This window comes from Neofelis nebulosa, chromosome 1 (assembly GCF_028018385.1).
Source record: "Neofelis nebulosa isolate mNeoNeb1 chromosome 1, mNeoNeb1.pri, whole genome shotgun sequence".
Taxonomy (NCBI): Eukaryota; Metazoa; Chordata; class Mammalia; order Carnivora; family Felidae; genus Neofelis; species Neofelis nebulosa.
The window spans coordinates 110,847,030-110,862,384 of record NC_080782.1 but is presented as its reverse complement, the minus strand read 5'-3'; positions in this window follow the sequence as shown (position 1 = coordinate 110,862,384).

Sequence of the window (15,355 nt, the reverse complement as noted above, 5' to 3'; positions counted from 1 at the left end):
TCTTACGTCTTTTCTGGAAGATGTCTGTTCAGGTCCTCTGTCCATTTTTTATTTTTTTATTTTTATTTTTTTATTATTTATTTTTATTTTTTTATTTTTTTTAGTTTTTTTTAACGTTTATTTATTTTTGAGACAGAGAGAGACAGAGCATGAATGGGGGAGGGTCACAGAGAGGGAGACACAGAATCTGAAACAGGCTCCGGGCTCTGAGCTGTCAGCACAGGGGCCCGATGCGGGGCTCGAACTCACGGACCGCGAGATCGTGACCTGAGCCGAAGTCGGCGCTCAACCGACTGAGCCACCCAGGCGCCCCCTCTGTCCATTTTTTAATCAGATTGTATTTTTGGTGTTGAGTTGTGTAAGTTTGGATATTATATATTTTAGAGTTGTCCCTTATCATATATGTCATTTGCAGATATTCTCATTCAGTAGATTGCCTTTTTGTTTTGTTGATGGTCCCCTTTGCTGTGCAAAAGCTTTTATTTTGGTATGGTCTCAGTTGTTTATTTTTGCTTTTGTTTCCATTGCCTGAGACCTATCCATAACCTAGACCTATGTTGCTGTGGCTAATATCTAAGAGATTACTGCCAGTGTTTTCTTTTAGGAGTTTTTATGGGTTCAGGTCTTACATTTAGGTTTTTAAATCTCTTTTGAGTTTATTTTTGTGTATGAGGTAAGAAAGTGGTCCAGTTTGATTCTTTTGGATGTAGCTGTCCAATTTTCCTCAACACCATTTATTGAAAAGCCTCTCTTTACCCCATAGTATATGCCTTTTTTGTCATAGATTAATTGACCACAGAAGTGTGAGTTAGCATTTTCCTTTTTTAAGCTGCGTGGTAGTCCATTATATGTATGTGTGACATTTTGTTTTTATCCATCAGTGTAGATTATTTGGGTAGCTTCCATCTCTTGGCTATGGTATATAGTGTTGCTATAATGTAGATATGCAAAAGCCCGTTGATACTCTGCTTTAAATTCTTGTGTCTTTATACCCAGAAGTGATATTGACAAATAGGGTTATTTTTAACAACACAATTTTTTAAATGCATATTTACTTTGAGAAAAAGATAGACAAAGTGCAAGTGGGGGAGGGGCATGGAGAGAGGGGAAAAAGAGGGGGTGAGAGAGAATCCCAAGTAGGCTCCAAGCTCAGCACGGAGCCCAACGTGGGGCTCCATCTCATGACTGCAGGTTCATGACCTGAGCTGGTATCAGGAGTTGGCCCCTTAACTGATCGAGCCACCCAGATGCCCTAACAAATACGTTTTTTAAAGCTACAGTTTTCAAAATACTTAATCCCTTGAAATATTTGTAAAGTTTCTCTTTGTTACACAGTCTTAATGGTGTATTCCAAATGTTAACAGGTTAAGTCAATAGGTGAAAGTTAAAATAAATGTGTCTCTGGTGACATTTTAAAATCTCATTAATGCCAAGTAGAAATAAAAATTAAAACTAAAATGGTATGAGGGTTGGTTCTGTTATGCAAGTTTATTCTTGTTTTTTTGAAAATTGATGTTGCCTAAAGATAAATATAAATTCACGTGGGTCTATTAAAACAGACATTTCATAATGAAGTAGACTGCTGAAAAGTTAGGAGGAGTGGCATCAGAGGAATAAAGATGACTGGTAGTATAGAATTGGAGATCTCCCCTGATGGAAAATTCTTTTGACCACCTTTGCAGAGAGATCTTAAAATTATTCTGAGCCTTTAGATAAAAGATGGAGTTCAAGGATGTCAGGCAAATGAACTCACATTACTTTCTCATTCCCGTTTTAGCCAACGTTCTTGAACCACCATGACTTCAACTCCTAGGTTAGGACTGTGGTAAGGTAGACAAACAGATTTGATAGGTGCATGTTTTCTCACATTCCAATGGGCCCGTGCTAGGAAATGTCCTGAGATTGTTAAAATGTGAATGAACAGCAGGAAGAAGAATGGAGGAAGCGTTAGATAATTCAAGGGGAGAGAATTTGTTCCTAATTGGGGCTTGGACTATAGAATTTACAATTCACTACTCTTGATTTGTGATTTCATTTGAGAATGGAAACTAGTTTGGGGGGAAATGAGTGTTTCATAACTTTCGAATATTGTCAGTTGAATACAATTATTAAGTGGAGTCATTGTAGCCACAATATTCTAATACAATATGGTAGCAAAGGACATCTGAGCTTTTTCCAAATTGCTGAAAAAAAATGTTAAATGGTATCTGTTTCAGGAAGTAAATGGTCAGTGAGAGGACAGGGAGATGTAGGGGAAGAAAATATCATTACGTAGTCAGGTATATTTTAGTTAAAGAAACGTGATTGAAGCAAAATTTAACTGTTTCACAGCAGTAGGAGAACGGATTCAAGCTAGGTTGGGTAAAAGATTGAAATGTAAGATGTACTACAGTGGTTCCTTTAGCCAACATCTTTTGTGTGCCTACCACACGATAGCCATGGTTCTAGGCTCTAGGAAGACAAGTAATGAACAAAAAAATGCCTTTTCTCGTGGAGCACATATTCTATTTTTTTTTTTTTAACATTTACTCATTTTTGAGACAGAAAGAGCATTAGCCGGAGAGAGGCAGAGAGAGAGGGAGACACAGAATCTGAAGCAGGCTCCAGGCTCTGAGCTGTCAGCACAGAGCCCAATGCAGGGCTCAAACCCACGAACCATGAGATCATGACCTGAGCCAAAGTCAGACGCCTAACCAGCTAAGCCACCCAGGCGCCCCATAATGGAGCATATATTCTAAGTGGAAGGAAGACCTAGGTAATGTAATTAGCTAGTGATATGTGTTATAAGGAAAAGGAAGGGGTGCTATTTTAGGTAGAATAGGCTCAGAGGTCTCCTCATATGGCGAAATATGGACAGATTTCTGAGGGAAGTGAGGGAGGAGGCTGACCATACTAGTGTCTGGCAGATGGGTGTTTCAGGCAGAAGGAACAGCAAGAGCACAGAACCTGAGGTAGAAATGTGACCATGCTCTTGCCTTATCTGAGATCAGCAAAGGAAAGGGCGTGTGACTGGAGTAGAATGGGGTGGGCAGACAGTGAGGGGCAGAGGGAGGGAGGAGATGAGGGTAAAGAGTAGGGGAGTTGGACTATCCCAAAATTATTTTTTATCATTATTCCTATGGAGGTTTGTAGGAAGATTTTTACTCCATTTGAAGGATTCAGAGTAGAGGGAGGAATCCTAGGACCTGATTGGTAAGTGAGATGAGAAACCATTCACTGGCTGCCATGTGATTAGGAGGGATACAGACAAATTGGGAGGCTCTTAGAATAATCCAGGCAAGAAATGATGGAGCCTGGACCTGGTCACATCAGTGGATATGGTGACAAGTGATTAGAGTCTATATATCTGGCAAGTTGAGCCATTTCCTGATAGTAGATGTGATAATGTGAAAAAGAGAGGCATCAAAAATGACTCCAAATTTTTAAACTTGGGCAAATGGGAGGAAGAAGTTGCCAGTAACTGAAATGGAGAAGGTGCCGGGGAGCAAGTTTTTTGGAGGAGGATCAAGAGTTCAGTTTCACACATTAAATTCGAGATGCGTCTAAGACATCCATGTGGCGCTTTCAAGGCAGAGTTAGTTCAGGAGAAAGATCAGAGAATGAATGAAGATAATTGGATCCAAAATAGAATCCTGAAAATGTTCATTTCTCTTATTTGTTATCCTGACATACACCTTTGCCAGTCCTTCATCTTCCTGACTTCCACATGGCTTCTCCTAGTGTTGAGTCCTCTGAATGCTGCTCTTTGTTCACTGAATATTGACTTTATTCTCTTAAGAGTTACCTCACAGATAGGAAACAAATTTCTGATCCTCACATCTCACAGTTCTTGGCCAGAGATGGACCATCTTTTCTTAGTTCTAATTTGGCAAATCCCAAGGAAGACCTTATCATGGCTTGGCCCCTGACATAAGGAGGAGGCTCAGAGAGCACAGACCTGGCCAGGCAAGGACCCCTTGGGGGTGTGGGATTCCAGAGAGGAGATTTATTTTCCACTGTGCAAGCGTCATTTTTGGTGTCTTCAATGCCCAGAACAGTAATAACCTATTGACAGGCAGCTTTACAAATATATAACCTTACAAATATGAATATTATGACTTACGAATATTTTGACTTTCCTACCTGTCCTGTCATTTGGCAAGAATTTTACACTTTGTTCATTGTGGAGAATCTTGGGTTGCTTAAAGATTAGGTAAGGGAATGATGGTCCCTATTCTTTCCTACTTACGTTTTTATTTTTCTTGTTTTCCCTTTCCCAACTTTTTATTCTAAAATTTTCAAAGAGAAAAGTTGGAGGAATAGTAAAAACTATTATTTCCTAAATGTCCACACAAGCTGTAAAACTTGAAGCATGTTTTGGCCATTAATGTTAACCTTCTCATGAATCAGTGTGATGTGGTATGAATTGCCCCTGCACAGGGAACCCAGTTTGAAAATAGGAAAGGAAGAAAACAGCTTCCTTCCTCTTCTCTTTGTCTAATTTCACTGTGTATTAACAATCAGAAAAAAACCTTCACCTCTCCTGATAAACCCTAGCTTGCTGGGTGTGGGACCTTCTAACATAGGCACGTACAAAGGGATTTTGCTTTTCCTCCATGGATGATTTGTAGTTGGACTGCTGCCTTGTAAATATGTTCCTTTAAGTAATATAAAATATAAAAGAGAAGTAATCTAAAAGTAGAGAAGCTGAAATCTACTTCAGAGTAGTTTGAACATTGCTTCCATTTTAGAATAGAGCAATGTGCGCATTCACGGATGATGAAAGAAGGTTTGGGGCCAGTGCTAGCACAACTACAGTCCTTCCCTATGGTTTCAGCCATCATCACCATAACAACAATCATAATAATGATGGCAAGCACATTTAGCATTTACCGTGTTTCAGGCACTGTTCTATGTACTTTATATTAGCTATTTAATTCCTCACAACAATCCCATGAAACGTGTTTTATCATCCCCCTTTTACCAATGAAACTGAATTACAGAAAGGTTGTCCAAAGCTACACAGCTAGTTAGTGGCAGATTAAAACACAGACAACTGGCTTCAAGGTCCCACTCATGCTTCTCATGGAATTAACGGTGTTAATTGAGCATGTGATGTATTCTTGGAACTGTAGAGGGCCCACAGAAAAATGTAAGACATGGTTCTGACCCTCAAGAAGAAAATGCCACAGCGAATTGTAAAATGGATAAAACGAAGTGGATGGAAATCTCTTAACAACCATTTTGAATTTTCATTAATGGTACAACATGACATGAATAATTTTATTTTTATTTGGGCCAAAGAAATGCGATTTTATGTGCGTATGTGTTGTGGGTGTTTGAAAACAAGGTAGAAGCTTATTAGCTCACCTGATAGGCCAGAGATAGTCCAGAGAACACCCACATTTTCCATAGCTGGGTTCAACTTGACTAACCTGATCCTGCTGTCATATCACCAGTCAGGGGTTAGGAGCAGATAGTGGAAGGGAAGGACAAGCCCATGAATTTTTTTTTTTTCACATGAACAAAGTATGTTTTGTTCTCCTTAATCCGTGAATCATCTCACAGAGCAGCGTTTATCAGAGCATGGTCCATGGACCCCCTGTATTAGAATGACCTGAGGCACTATCAGACATGCTATCTCCTGGACCCCAACCCAGACCGGTGATTTTGACCTTCTGAGTAGGAGACACAGAAATCTGTATAAGGAAGCTCAGTTTTAAAGATTTTTTTTTTTTTGCCTTCATCACATCCAGCATTCCCAGGTCTGTCTGAACGGTCAATTATGAAACAAGGTGGACCAGAAAGAGTAAGCTTGGAGGCTGGGCTGCGTGCCAAGCCAGACCACCCCAGATATTGGAACCCTGCCGCCTTCTCTGCCAACAGCTCTTTGCAGAAGGATTTCTCTCTGCGATTCCCACGTGTCACCCAGAGAAACGCCATTTGTCATGGTCAGGGGGTGCTGCTGCACACGGCTGTGACATACAGTCAGAGAATACCTATGGGCTAGATGCTGGGTGAACTCTCACACTAGGTGAAAACCATGAATAGAGCATTCAGCAGAATTTTAGACAGGAATGACTTCCTAGGGTAGTCAGTACATTAGATTACATGCACAGCACCAAAAAGAAACAAACAAAAAAGCGAGCCTGGAAAAAATTTAGGTAGCAATGAACTTGGAAGACATGAGCCTTCTTAAAGTCACACTAAGTGTGTGGCCCAAACAGTTTCAGATGGCCCTGCCAGCTCTGGCTCCCAGAGCTAAAAGTGCACCTGTGTCTGCTTTCAAACCATTCACTTGTGCCAAATGATCGAATGCTTTCAGTCTTTCACAAGTCATACCTCAAACCCTCTGGTCACCTCACTGGCCATGAGATAAAGCCACTGAGCTTCCATATTGGAACCAGTAAATTTCATTTGTGGATGAAATTCCCCAAATCAATTTTGATTGCTGTCACTCTGGGAGATTTGGGGGACTCAGAACTGATGATGATGTGTGAAAAACACTTCTTTAAATTGCTAGGCAGAGAATTCACGCTCAAGGTCTCCTTGCCCTTCAGATCCCACTGGATTTTCATGAATATCCTGCTAGTGGTTCAGGTGAAATTGAAGTGGGGGTGGTGCATTTTCCTTTATCTTGATGACCTTGTCAAGTGGCTCTTTCTCTGAGCCCTTGGTTTGAAAGCCCCAAAGTTCCACCACATGCTTTATAAAGGCAATATCTTTTCAGGCAGTGGTTTGTTCCTTTCGAAGCCTTGTTGGGAAGACTTAGTCTCACTGTGCACAAGAATCTCTCTAGACAAAGTGGCTTCCTGTATTTGCAAAGCATTTCCAACCAGCCATGTTCTCACACCAGGTGACAAATGACTTTCTGCCTCACTGATTTGGTGACTCAGGAGTCCTTGTCTGACCCTGTTCAAGTCTAGTAAGAGAAAACCAGACAAACTCTCAGATGTTTGTTTTTTAATTAAAGAGACTTTTGAAAATATTCTTACCTAGAGACACCTGGGTGGCTCAGTCGGTTAAGTGTCTGACTTCGGCTCAGGTCATGGTCTCGCAGTTCATGAGTTCGAGTCCCATGTTGGGCTTTGTGCTGACAGCTCAGAGCCTGGAGCCTGCTTCAGATTCTGTGTCTTCCTCTCCCTCTGCCCCTCCCCTGCTCACGCTCTCTCTCAAAAATAAACATTAAAACAATTTTTTAAAATTATTATCTGTTATTTGCCAATTGGTGCTTCTGTTTCTGGTTACTCTAAGGGGAGAAAGGCTCAGTACCTGGTAGTCATTGAGTGGATATAACCTGTTAATAACAAATCACCAAAAGAAACGTGCCTGGCTTATCTTGTTTCTCCAATTAAAGCTCTGACAGAGGCTGTTATCGTTGTGAAGCATAATAAGGAGATTGTGTGATGTGGTAAAAATGCTTTACTTTACCAAGAGCAGTATCCCAGATTTCTGAGTTATTACATAAAACCATGGTGATTGTGGGCTTTGCTCCAAAGGGAAGATAAATTTATCAATGGTGTAAGGCCTTTCATTTGCTCATTGAGTCCTCCAAGGCCTCCCTCCCCCAGTGTGGCTCCCTGATGGGGTCAGAACTCCTCATAAATGCTATTGGAGACAAAGGTATTGCTAGGGCTCTGCCCTTGCCTCTGACAAGCCATGAAAGCCACAACCCCACCAAGGCAGAGAAAGAAATCAAGAAACAAACTCATATTTCATCTTGGATAAAACTAAAAGGCATCCTGTGACCCTCACCATAATATACGAGGGAGGGCTGCCAAATGGAGTGCTATGGGAACATCTTAAAGGAGGAAGTTTCCATTTATACATCTCAGACAGTGCTGGAACAGCAGAATTCTCTCACAAACCCTAGTGGCCTCAAATCCCCATCCCTTATTTGATTCAGTGGCACTAGGATATATCACTAGATGATAGGAGCTTTTCTGGCCCCTGTGTGAAACTGAAAAGTAGCAGGGATGTGAGGCTGAATGAGGAGCACACAAAAATCATCTTTGAAGGAGGCAGTTTGTTGGAGAGGATGGGGAAGAGAGACTCCAATTCACACACAGTCTTATAACTGCTGATTTCTATGAAGGACAGATAGTTTGCTCATAGGCACCACTCTATGATCATGCAGACTATTTCTGTTGGTCTGAAGCCCAGGCTAGCCTGCCGTGAGAATCTCCTGCGAAATGCTAGTCCAGGAAGAACTAGCCTTATTGAAAGATATGTAATAATTGAAAAAGAATCAGTATAGGATCTACACAAACATGTTATAAGAAAACATGAGGAAAAGAACGAGAATAACAGGAAACAGGCACCAGAAAAATGTGGCCATCAAGTAGATGAAAATTATGACCATATCACCATGAACTCAAAAAATGTCACAAGTTGATCTAGGAACACAAAGCAGAGGCAAGAGCTCAGAGAAGAAACAGCTGTCGTCGTCATCGTCGTCATCATCATCATCATCATCATCTCCTTTTGCTAATTCATAAACAGACCTTAAAATGTGCCCATCATGGTTCAAATTGCTTTTTATGTATTAACTCATCAATTCTTAAAATAGCCCTATACGGTAAATGCTCTCATTTTACTCAATTCAAACACAAAATGCCAAAAGTCAAGTAACTCAATCAGATTTATGTTCCGGTAAGTGGTATCAAACCCTGACTTCAGAGCCCTCACTTTTAACCACTATACTGTATGGCCCAGCAGCTGGGAGAGTCCAGGAAGGAGACAAAGAGAAATGAAGTACACATTGGGATAAGCACAAAAAGGAATAAACACTGATGGAAATGCAAGAAGGACACAGAGGAAAGGACTGAGAAGCCAGCAAATTGAATTGGAAATGGAGAAAATTGTGACAAGACTAACATGAAAATAATAGAGAGGGACATCAGTCAAATGACATCCATAAATAATATCCCTATAGAACAGAACCAGGCAAGTAGAAGAAAATGCTCAAAGGTATTATTCAACAATATTACCAGAAATGAAAAAGACTTGAATTTCTACTATGGAAGGGCATACCACATCCCCAGAAAAATTGATACACTGAGCATCACATCCTAGTAAAGTAATTAAGCTTCACAGATAAGGAAAGAAGCCTGTGAGCATTCTAACCAAAAAGGAAAAGTTGCCTATACAGGGAAAAACAGAAGGCTGATATTAAGCTTCACAACAGAAATGGCTGATAGTTTTTCAAACCATGGAAAGAAAATGTAAGGAATCCAAGCATTTTATACCCAGCAAATATGTTGATCAAGTGTCAAAGTAGAAGACAAACAGTTTCAAATAGGTAAGATAAGCAGTTCTGTGGACCACTCTTTGAAGAAACTATGAGAAGGCAAATTTTTCCAGCCAAGAGATCAGTGGAAAAACTTTGGCTATAGGAATAGTGGTAAACATTGAATCCCTACAGTTGTAGGACTCAGAATCAAAAAGTGTGGAAATTATGGTTGAAATACAGAATGTAAGTGTCATACAACACTTCACTATAGAAATCACATATTTCACCAAGTTTCTGCAAGGAAAAAAGAAAGCAAACACACTGATTTCCAAAAATTTTAGAGTTGGAGGGCAAATGCTATTTTTTTAGGAGGTAAGTGACAATAGTATAAGTAGATTTAATTGCAGATGACTAGGGGCGCCTGGGTGGCTCAGTCGGTTAAGCAGCCGACTTCGGCTCAGGTCATGATCTCGCGGTCCGTGAGTTCGAGCCCCGTGTCGGGCTCTGTGCTGACAACTCAGAGCCTGGAGCCTGTTTCAGATTCTGTGTCTCCCTCTCTCTCTGACCTTCCCCCGTTCATGCTCTGTCTCTCCCTGTCTCAAAAATAAATAAACGTTAAAAAAAAAACAAAACTTTAATTACAGATGACTAGACGGAACTATTGAATAATTTCCATGGTACGTCATTAAGTAGAGGGCAAGTTAGAACAATATATATAGTATAGTATTGTGTAAAGGGCAGGGAAGATTGTGTGTGTGTGTGTTTGTATGCTATAGATGCATACATTATCTCTTGAAAAATATGTTCAAATGTGTTAACAATGCTTACTTCCAGGGAGAGGATCTGCTTGGTTGGGATATACAGGTAGGAGGGAGACTTTTCATTCTCCAGAATTTCATACCATGTGCTTACATTAACTGATCAATAACTTATTTTTAACCCAGGCTTTGTTAAATCTTCATGGGTGTCAGGTTCACACCACTTTGTTCTTGAGCTATTTTGGGGGGTTGTTCCACTTTGGCATGTTTTGCTTGGGTCTGAGCTCCCTTTGCTGGGCTCCAGGTTATCATGCTAAGCCTGTCTAAAGAGATAATGCACGATTTTCTTCTCGTCCTGGAACCTTTAAGGCCCTAGTGAGAATCACCTTTTGATAAAAAGATACCCTCCCTGGTCCTCATCCCCACCCCACCACCTCACCTCCCTGCTTCTCACCAGGGACGCTTGCCCTCGATATGAAAATCTCTCCTCCATGACCTCTGAGATCAATGTGCACCACTGGAAGGGGGAAAGCTTTAACCTTCAATCAAGAAGGTTGGAGGAAAGCTGAGGCCCACAAAGAGGGTTAATAAAGTGACTGTTTTCTTTCTTTTGCAGACAACCTGCCACCCACTGAGGCAGGGATAGTCTGCACAAAGGACTCCGGATATAAACAGTGGCCTCTTTCTTTATTATTGATTCTAAGGGCTCAATAGAAGCCTCGGACTGAGACAGTGGAAGAGTTGGCTTGTGAGTCATGCCAAATCACCGCATTTCTCTGTGCCTCGCAGAATTCTGGACTTTCTGAATGGGCTCGATAGGACAACTCCTGCCAATTGAGGTCAAATATTGCTGATCACTTCTGCTGAGAAGGACATTTATTCCCTTCTCCTTTGTAAATACATGCATCAGGATGTACTCTTCTCTTGCCAGCTTGACCAGTTCTTCCTGATGGAGTGCTGCCTTCCTGCTGAAGGCAGCCTGGGGTGGTGTATTCCCCCACAGAAAGGCTCCTCTCCTCTGGCTTGTTCCACACTGGGGTCTTCTAGGCCCTTCCGTGCATGCATCTGACCTCTTCTCAATCACATCTTGGCCGTCTGACCCTTACCACCCCCTGGGAAACAATGTAGGCAGGGCCTATGACTGTGCCAATCACTGTGGAACGTGCTTCTCTTTTCCTACTATCTGTTGAGGCTTACTGATGCCAGACACTACCCTAGGCATTTTCTGAGTAGATATTTCATAGCAGTCTTTTGGGATTGGCAATTGAAGGTTAAAGAAGTTTCAGACACAGGCCTATTTCTAGCTGACTCCAAATCTACAATTTGTTCAACTGGGTCACCATCTTATTCATTCTCCGCAGTGATCCTCTGAGGTACTTACTATTATCTAGATCTCTCCTACATCACTATGCATGGTACTCTTCCTGAATCTTAAGTGGGCTGATTGAATTGAAAATCAGGGCTGAGGTGTCAACTATACGCCTATACATTTTTTTCTCTCCTTTCCCTGTCTGTCAAAAGAAGATAAGTGCTGAAGACACTGCAGAAGAAAGAAGGATGAGCAGATCTTGTTGACTGAACATAGACGCACTGCTTCCTTTTCTGCCCTCTAAGATCTGGGGAACAAGGACTGTTCTGAGGCCACTGGCTTAGAATTTGGATTTGGGAATAGGAATATTTGGAGTTAATGAGATGAATGAAAAGTGAAGTTGTAGATAATCTAAGTAGTGCCGTCTTCTTTCTCCCATCCATATGACACGTTTTGGGTCATTTCACAGTAATGAAATAGGTCTTTATAGATTCATACAGCCATTTGGGATGTGAACAATTCTTAAAGGACTGGAGCCACTCATGTATCTCTGTTTCTTGCTTCCTACCTTCTAGCCCTGCTTCTGAAGTCCTTACCCCCCTTCAGCTGGAGGCTCCACCCCCTCCTCAGGCCTCCTGTAAGTTGCAGAATGAGGCATGATCAGGGCAAGGGAGGGTATAACCATCTTGGGGTGCCCTGCGTGAGGCTCACCATGATTGCTTGGTTGTTGATTGGACTCCAGTCTTGGGTTGTAGAGTTGTTACTGAGTCTGAGTCCTTACAATGGGCCTAAAGAGTTTTGACAGGTTTCAGCTTTATCCCCAGTCCTAGCATCCTGTTGTGGTCCAGTGACTCATATCCTCATCCCTTTACAGGGTTGGGACCCTGGCTTGTTCTTTTGAGTCCCCCTTCTAAGAGATGGAAGGTATAATTCACGTATATTCAAACCCAAGTCTGTATAGGAACTGTGATAGGTATTATTCCATTTTATCTTCATAAAAGTCCTAGAAATTGACGCACAAGTACTGAATAACTTACCCAAGGTTGCCCAAGTGCAGATTTTTCTGTTATGACAGCTCTGTGTTTTCTACCATCACACATACGTAACCCTAGTTTTGCCCTTCAGTTCAGAGGTTACTTTGTAGGCACAGATATCTCTTAGGGTTCAACCAGCCATGTTATTTTTTTTTAAATAGTTTTATTGAGACATAATTTATTTACATGCCATAAAATCTGTCCATCTAGAGTATATGATTAAGTGGTTTTAGTCTATTTTGCATAGGGGTGCTGCCATCACCATAATCTTAATTTGGGATACTTTCATCACTCCAAAAAGAAACCCTATCCTCATTAATAGTCACTCCTGATTTTCCCCACTCTCTCCCCTCGGTAACCACTAATTTACTTTCTGTCTCCATAGATTTACCTATTTTGGACATTTCTTATAAATGGGATCAAATGTGGTCTTTTTACCTGGCTTCTTTCACTTAGCGTTATGTTTTCAAGGTTCATCCATGTTGTGTATGTCAGAACTTCCTTTCCTTTAATTGCTGAACAATAACCCATTTTGTGAATATAGTACATTTTGTTTATCTCTTCTTCAGTTGATGGACACTTGGGTTGTTTCCACATTGGACCGTTATGAATAATGCTGCTGTGAACATTCATGCACAAGTTTTGTGTGGACATATGTCTTCGCTACTCTTGGGTAGAGAGTAGAATTTCTGGGTTATATGGAAACTCTGTGTTTAACGTTTTGAGGTGCTGTCAGAATGTTTTCAAAGTGGCTGCACCATTTTACATGCCCCATAGTAACGTATGGGTATTCTAGCCATGGTTTTTTAAAAGTCATTTTGATAATCCTTTTCCTCATCCATAAAAGGGATTTAATCATTTCTACCCCACTTAGTATTTGTGAGGCTTGTAGAACAAACATAATGTGTAAAGAGGACGTATATCTCAAGCTCTGGAGTAGATGAAGTGCCTAGTAAATTGAGCTATTTCATTATCAGACAAATGGAGACATTTGATTCACTGCTAACTGTGCAACAGCCATGATCAGCTATTGCATGTTTAAGGCATTCTCAGCCTTTGGTTGTTTCTTTGGCTGAAGATGGTTTCATGAAATTTCCTGTCATATCAACAGACAGAAATACTTATCTCAGAGGAGAAGTGTTTACTTTTGGAGTCTTCCCAGACTGCACCCAGAGATGTCAGGACTTGAGGTAGCTCATAGACCAGCTTTTTTCTCTCTAATATGGCATCTCGGGAAGGCTTTCTGTGTCACCGAGAATCTTTAAGTGGGCCCCAGTTTGTGTGGCCTGAGTGGGTTCTTGGGTAACAGTGAGCTTCCTGTCAGTTTTACCCATTGGGACTGGCTTAGGAGACAATTCTAGAATTCTCCAAGTGTCTGGAAATGCCCCATCACCACACTCACTTCTGCCATCACTGGGCCTGGAGAACCATGCCCACCAGGTTTCTGTTGTGAAGCCTTGGACCTACCTGGAGAAGCCCAGTAGAAACGAGGTCCGGTAGTTGGAATTCCTACTCAAAGACTGAAAATTTAACAACGGGGACATGAAAACCACTCATGGCACAAAATTTGACTATTGTTGGAATTTGGCAAGATGCACACTTTACTTATAGTAGCAAAGTTCAGCCAGACAACCTGTCACCAAGTTTAAACCTTTCCCACTGTGAGCAGCCTCTGATTTGAACTCCTGTCTTTGTCCCTTTAAATATTTCGACTGGCAGCTGCTCCTTGGTCCCCCCCAGTTCTTGCTCTTAGTTGGCCCTTTGGTCCTCCCTTGGCTATGGCACATGTAGGGTAATGGCTTAGAAGAAGCCAGAGGTGTGTTTCTTCAGTCATTCATATGGTGCCATTATCATGTCTGACTCAGAGGCCAGAACCACCCTTCTAGTGGGCTGGAGATCATCTTTGCACAGAGGCTTTCTGAGGGACTGACAGCTGGGATGATCTGAGGCCTCAGGAGACTGGGACCATGCCCAGTATTCTTCATCACTCAGTCAGCTGGAGGCTGTGAAAGCTACACTAATGAAATCAACATATAATGAGAGGATACTGAAGCCTCTGCAGGCCTGTAGAAACATCTACTTCATAGTGGCGTAATCAATGATATTAGCACATTTGATGAAGACACAAGGCAGGACTAATCTGCAAGGAAACTCAGAAAAATGGGTACCTTATGGACAAATAGGCCATGTGGTTCCCCTACCCCAGAGGAGAGGGAACCTCAAAACTGGGGACGTCCGGTATCTTAGTCAGGGTGTTGTGGGGGCTCCAGATATTAGAAAGCAACAACCTCTTCCTCTTCCACCCTCTCCTCTTGGTATCAACACATTGGCAGCCTGGCTTATCTGTGGGCCACATGTGACCATGTTTGTGTTACCACCACTGAGAGAGATCACTGAGAATATGTAAAGCTGGAAGAACAAGGTCCAGCTTTAGGATATGGGTCTTTTGGTGACTAGGCTGCCAGCAGCCCGACCTAACAACACCTTACACCTGGCCACAGGGTGTCTTTCCACCTCCTACCTATAGCCTTTGGAGAAAAGCTAGTGGAATGATGAGCTGATAGATATGCTGGCATTAAGTGGGGTGATCAAGGAAGGCTGCCTGAGACATGTGGGGTGTGATTTTTAAGCTGGAAACATTTACTGCATATCTTCTGTGCGCCTGCACTGCTCCATATTTTTTCTTATTTAATCATCCCAACAGTGCCCGAGTTTCACATTATTATCCTTACTTTATGGGTGAAGGGATTGAGGTTCAGAAATGTGAGGTCACTTCTCCACGATCACACTGCTGGTCAGAATAAGAGAGTCGTTTTTGACTCTCATTGGAGGCTACTTTCGAAGGCCTGGATGTATCTGGTCATTATCCCTGGTCCCTCTTGTTCATGCCCTACCCTGGGATTATGAAGTTAAGGCCTTGCAGGAACAGAGAGGGATTTCCACCCATGTCCAGGCCATTCCCTGAGCACTAACCTGGCCAATTCCTTCTTTGTTGGGGTAAAAGTGGCGCCAGGCATTGTTCTCACAAGACCCAGAATGGACA